We start from the raw sequence: 6,282 nt of genomic DNA on the forward strand, positions 1-6,282 counted from the left end.
GTTCGCCTTGATTAAAGCTTTTCCAGCAATGCCCAACCTTGGTTTTACCTTTTGCCACCTAGCATCTTTTCCCTTGGGTTTTCGGAGCCCGAGGGTCATCTTATTTTAGCCCCCCCCCCCCCGGGCCAGTGCTCCTCTGAGTGTTGGTCCAACCAAGCGATGTCCGGGGCTACTAGGGGCAACTCTGGGCTGGCCTACCCGGCGTCTTGCTCATCCGGTGTGACCTGAGAACGAGATATGTGCAGCTCCTATCGGGATTTGTCGGCACATCTGGGTTGTGTTGTTGGTCTTGTTTTAACCTGACGAAGTGTCTTGAAGAACCGAGATACCGGGTCTGATCAGAACTTCTTGGGAGGAGGTCTATTCCTTCGTTGACCGTGAGAGCTTGTCATGGGCTAAGTTGGGACTCCCCTGCAAGGATTTGAACTTTCGAAAGCCGTGCACGCGGTTATGGGCAGATGGGAATTTGTTAATGTACGGTTGTAGATAACTTGAACCTTAATTTATTTAACATGAATCAACTGAGTGTGTTACCGTGATGGCCTCTTCTCGGCGGAGTCCGGGAAGTGGACACGGTGTTGGAGTAATGTTTGCGCAGGTTTCTCTCTAGTTTCTCGCTCGTGCTTTGCCTCCTCTACTCGCTCTCTTTTGCGGATAAGTTAGCCACCATACTTGCTAACCGCTTGCTGCAGCTCCACATATATTCACCTTACCCTACCTACTAAGCTTAAATAGTCTTGATCATGAGGGTGCGAGATTGCTGAGTCCCTGTGGCTCACAGATTACTATTACACCAGATGCAGGTCCAGATGTTTCCGCTCCAGGTGACGCGCTCGAGCTCAAGTGGGAGTTCGACGAGGACTCTCAACGTTACTATGTTTCTTTTCCTGATGATCAGTAGTGGTGCCCTGTTGGGGGTGATCGGGACCATGTCGCATGTTGGGTTATCTTTTATTTTGGCGCCGTAGTCGGGCCATGAGTGTTTGGGTGATGTATGTTATCTATGTACTTGATTGACGTGGCGAGTGTAAGCCAACTATGTTATCCCTTTTCATTATCTATATTACATGGGATGTTTGTGATGATTGCCTGACTTGCGACATATGCCTTCAATGCGATTATGCCTCTAAGTCGTACCTTTATGTGATTTGGAGGAAGCTATTTAAAAAATTTCTTAAACCCTCTCCCCCTCAGAAAAACTTTTATGACAAATATTTTTGTACTCTTCTCAACCTTGATTTTTGGCCTTGAGAGATTTTCATTTTTCGTCTTGCCTCTACTCAAATTCATATTTGGAATTTCTTCTGCTAAAAAGAAAACCCTGAGGATTTTGGGTTTATCCTCCTCTCATCTCAAAATTTTACCCTCCTTTACCATGTCTCATTTTGACATCTACCCTCCATAACCTCTTCCTCCACTTTGGGTCAAGTCTAGTATTCATTCCCAACAAGTCCAACCCATTTTTGAATTTTTATTCCATTTATTTTGCTCCAAAACTAATTCTGCCTTTTATCTTGGACCTAGGTGCTTTTCAAAGGAAGTACCATTTTTAATTTGAGTTTTGACCCCAAACCAACTCCCCTGGCTAGTCCTTAGCACCCCCAACCAAGATCCATCTTGATCCACTCTTCCTCAGTTCAAAAATTTCAAAATTCGCCCACTGCAATTTTGGACCAGATTCATCATTTTTGATGAAATTCATATTTTTACTTCTCCAAAAATTCTACCAAAAATCAGGCAGCCCCAGGTGCACTGAGAGGCCATCCCACCAAAGATAAGCTCAAGGAAAATTTTGCACATGCCAAAATCAATCCGTCGAACACCTGGCGTGCACTGTTCCTGTCAAATTCAGATAAATTCAGACAAACAGTGCGCCGTCAGTGTCGTTTTCTTCAGAAACCTGGCATCGATCTCACCAGTGCACGCTTGGAACCTTGCGCACTGCACCCCCTCCTTATCCAGAGCGCCGCACGCTCTCTTGGACGGGAGCAGGTGTCGGTGGCAGCATGCCTCGCCGACGCCGGCAACTTCTGCGGTGGCAGAGACACCCGTGGCGGCCGACAGGGTGCAGCTGCAGCTTTCGGCGCCGTCCGGCACCGCCCAAACCACCCGAGGCCTCTGCGTGGCCGTCTGCTCCCCTGCACGCACCGCAGCACCATCGCCGTGGCCTGGCGTGCACAGGGCGCGCTCTCTGCCGCCGACCGGTCCGCGGAGCGCCGTTCCGTCGAGACCACGGAACAGGTCTAATCCCATCAAGGTTAGCAGGAGAGTGGAACCAGTAGACCTCCACGTAGCTGCCCAAACACCTAATTGGCCCGTTTAACCTCTGCACCACCGTAGCCGTCGCCGGAGTTATCCCGTTCTCGGGCACCGCCTCGGGCCGGCTATAAAAAGGGGCCCCGAGCTCGAACTCGAGCAAGCACCACACCTCCACCTCACCAGAGCCCCGCCTAGCCACTAGAAGGACCCCGAGGAGGTCACCTTCCCCGACTCCGGCCGCCCCGTTCCGCCTCGGGCTCCGGCTTGATTCACTCAGGTGAGGCCACCCCCGCCTCCCAAACCGCGTCAGCAAACCCCTAGTGTACCCAGTACCCCAACACGAGCCTCAATTCTATCTTTGCAGCTCTCCCCGGCGAGATCCACCAACGCCAGAACCACCGTCCGCCGGAGTTAGGGCCGCCATCGACGTGGTGCTCATCGACGCTCAACTCCACCACCCACAGGTGCGGAAGAACACGGTGAACACGTTGGTAACCCCCGATCCCCCTGCCTCGCCGTGGATCGCCGCCGGCGACCACCGCGGCCCTCGGGCGCCAGCACTCTGTTTCAGTTTTCAAACCCGACGGGTGGGGCCTTCCCGTCAGCTTTTTCTTCTTTTTGAAACATTTTCTGAAAACGCCTTCGGGCAAAACACGTCTTCCCCCTGGACTGACGTATTCTAGACTTAAACGTTTCCTGTTTTTATAAAATAAACCCTAAAAACTTTCTGTTTCATTACAAAAAGGTCCATGGACTAAAACTCTTATAACTTTTAAACAAAAGATGATTTTTACTTGAAACCTTTTCTGTCATCTTTATATTTCTGTCTATTTTTTTGTCATATTTATTTGAAAAATATTTGGGATAATTTTTGTGCACGCACGGTATTTATGTAGTATCCGGTTTTTCTTTAAATGCGTAGATACCGGGAGGAGTAAAGGAGACGCGTACTTCGCCGAGCTAGACTCCGACTTCTCCGAACCAGGCAAGCATGTTTGAACCTTTGATATGATGAGTGTTTTGCATGTTTGCTCGAGTAGTTTTCTCATGGCATGTTTATATAAGCATTTGTGGATGTTATGTACATGCAAGGCAAGCTACCGGTGAACTTCGAAGTTGATGTGTTCTTATGATGATAAGATAACACGATCATGTGGTGACATGATAGGTTGCAGGATGGTATTGTTGAAGCATGCCAGTTTTATGCCAACCGTGAACTCCAGTTTTAAGGTGGGTCAAGTCTCAATCCCGTTCGTTTCCCCTTCGTGCTGCCACATGTTTTCTGCAAAGAGTGCGGTTTAGTAAGTTGCAAACCTCTTTCCTGGTACACACCAAACAGAGGGACCGCGATGAGGGTTCCATGGCCCTGGATTAAAGCCAGTCATCCGGTCAGGGGGCATGGGTGTTTCCGGTTGGGACCGAGAGGGGGGCACCCCTTAGAGCGCGCGATATAAATTTGATCCCATGCTATTCGAGGTTGTAGCCTCTCCGTCTTAAGGTTTTTCTTGAACGTTGCCGAGGGTGATTCCTGGCAACGGAATGTGGAATGGGTGTGTACTGGTTAGACGTGTTTCTTCTAAAACACCGTAAACGGAACTAGTCCTTGTGCCTACTGAAATCCGTTGGCTGTGGTTAAAGAGTACAAACTCTGCAGAGTCAAAATCATTCGAGTATCCATGTCCACGATCAAGGACTTGGACATCATCTCAGTGCCAGTATCAGTCTCCGTGTCAAATCTCAGTGTCAACCCCGGTGACAGTCTCCGGAGTATAAACATACAACCGAGAGTGGAAAACTCGGTTGAGGGTTATTCATGTGAATGGACTAACCAGTTTATTATTTTATGCTGAGTATTTCCTTGTGATGATTTGAATTCATGAGCTACTTAAATTCGAATGATAAACTATAAGCCCTTTATGTGATGTCGCTCAGACGTCCGACTGTGGCATTATTGTTATTTACTTTTGATATAAGCCCTTTATGTGATGTCGTGCAGACGTCCGACTGTGGCATTATTGTTATTTACTTTTGATATAAGCCCTTTATGTGATGTCGCGCAGATGTCCGACTGTGACATCATTGTTGTTTATTTTCATTATAAGCCCTTTTCGAGGTGTTGCCTAGACGCCCGACTGTGGACGTCCTGTTATTTACTTTTCAATATAAGCCCTTTATGTGGTGTCGTCTAGACGCCCGACTTTGGCACGTCCTGTTATTTACTTTTCAATATAAGCCATTTATGTGGTGTCGTCTCGACGCCTGACTGCGGCATGTTGAATTTGTTTCCACCTTTCGACGCGTCGCTTCAGACACTCGATCGGTTTTCAGTTATTTTTATTGGGATTTCGGGAGGACTACCGCCTGATTTCCTCATATTTATTCATGCAGTACAAATCTATTATTTGATTGTGCATACTGACCTGCTCATGTGCATCATGTTTACATTTGTTATATCTTATGTCCGAACTGTCTTGCAAGTATATTCAAAGTACTCACCTGGCTTGTTGATTTGGCCAGATGTTGACGAAGGCGATCTTATGGATGAAGAGTTTGATAGCGAGTCCGACGCCTAGAGGAGTCCCAGTCAGTCCCGTGCGACCCTGGAGTTGTTCAATTGTATTATACACGCTTCCGCCACCCAAACAAAAATCATCAAGCCTCACTCCGACGCTTGATGAGCTGTAAGGTTTCAGAGTCATGTCACCCACCTCACTGTGACATATCCACCACCACCTCTATTGCGAGTCAGTAGTTATGCCACCATACCCTTGTGTCATATCCGCCTCTATGTATAATATAGGCGTGCTTGTAATAATTTATTGAGCATCCTTAGCTCAACCATGTATAATATTAGTACTGCTGGATTTCTGTATCAAGGTTTTGTCTGCCAGTAAGAAGGATTCTTCTGTACTGGTTAATACAAAGATTGGCTTTTCAATAAATGTTTTATTGGAAAGGCGGTCGTGACAGCAAAGGACTGCTATGCCATATTCATTGAAAGGGTTTCAGGAGACACTCAAGCCAGGTGGACAGGTACCCGGGCGCTAGCCATAGAGGGTTCGACAGCAGAGCCGAAGCGAAACATAGTTACTTGAGGTGGAGTATCTCATTATGTGCATACACGGACCTAGAGATCTAGAAATCAGTAGCAAACATATTGTTCTATTGTAGGCGAATATCCATGCAGTGGATGAATTACTACATGAGCAAATAGTCAACGAGCTTGCGTGCGTGTGCGTCGGGATGCTCTTCGTGGTCGGGCTCGAAATCTGTCAAGAGGCACCCGAAGAGCATGGAGAAACAGCAGCCGACGTAGAGGCACACGATCCCGGCGACGAACACCAGCATGTTTTCCGGTCGTCTCGGATGGCCTATATCGAACGCGTCAGGGCCCATGAGGTAGATGGACAGCGTCACGATCGACAGCGTCACCACACCCACGGCCACGATCACTCTGCACCGCCCGCAGCCGTCCGGCTCCGCCATCGCCGTTCCCACGGCCCCGCCGCTCTCGATGTCTTCGTTATTTAGTCCTGTTGCTGCAAGTCGTGGCATGCATTAATGCAACGATATTATTTTTGATGACATGCATTAATGTTTTGTTAGTTAAATTCATAGTCAAAATTTGACACAAAATACAAAGGGGGTTTATAAACCCGGACGGAGATAATAGCTACTATCCTAAAGTTTAACTCCTAAAAAATAAGGAGTTAACTTAAAGCACTCATTTCAATTAGGGAGTTAATTACTCCACATTACTATAAAGAGAAGGAAAATAAAAAAAGTTGGCCATTTCATCGAAAACATTACATGCGTCGGTGGTCGGAGGTCGCACTGGCCGGCAAGGATGTTCTATAAATGATTACAGACGTGGGCTGAGGGGTTGGCGCGGCTTGTCGAAGGGGTCGATGTGGCCGAAGAAGTTGCAGCACTTTGAGAAGTTAAGTTTGAGGCGTTCCTCAAAATTTAGTTGTTTGAGTTGTATATATTTGGCACTTTCCCCCACCCCCTCCCGCTCGCTCG

This window comes from Triticum aestivum, chromosome 3A (assembly GCF_018294505.1).
Source record: "Triticum aestivum cultivar Chinese Spring chromosome 3A, IWGSC CS RefSeq v2.1, whole genome shotgun sequence".
In the NCBI taxonomy this organism is placed as follows: Eukaryota; Viridiplantae; Streptophyta; class Magnoliopsida; order Poales; family Poaceae; genus Triticum; species Triticum aestivum.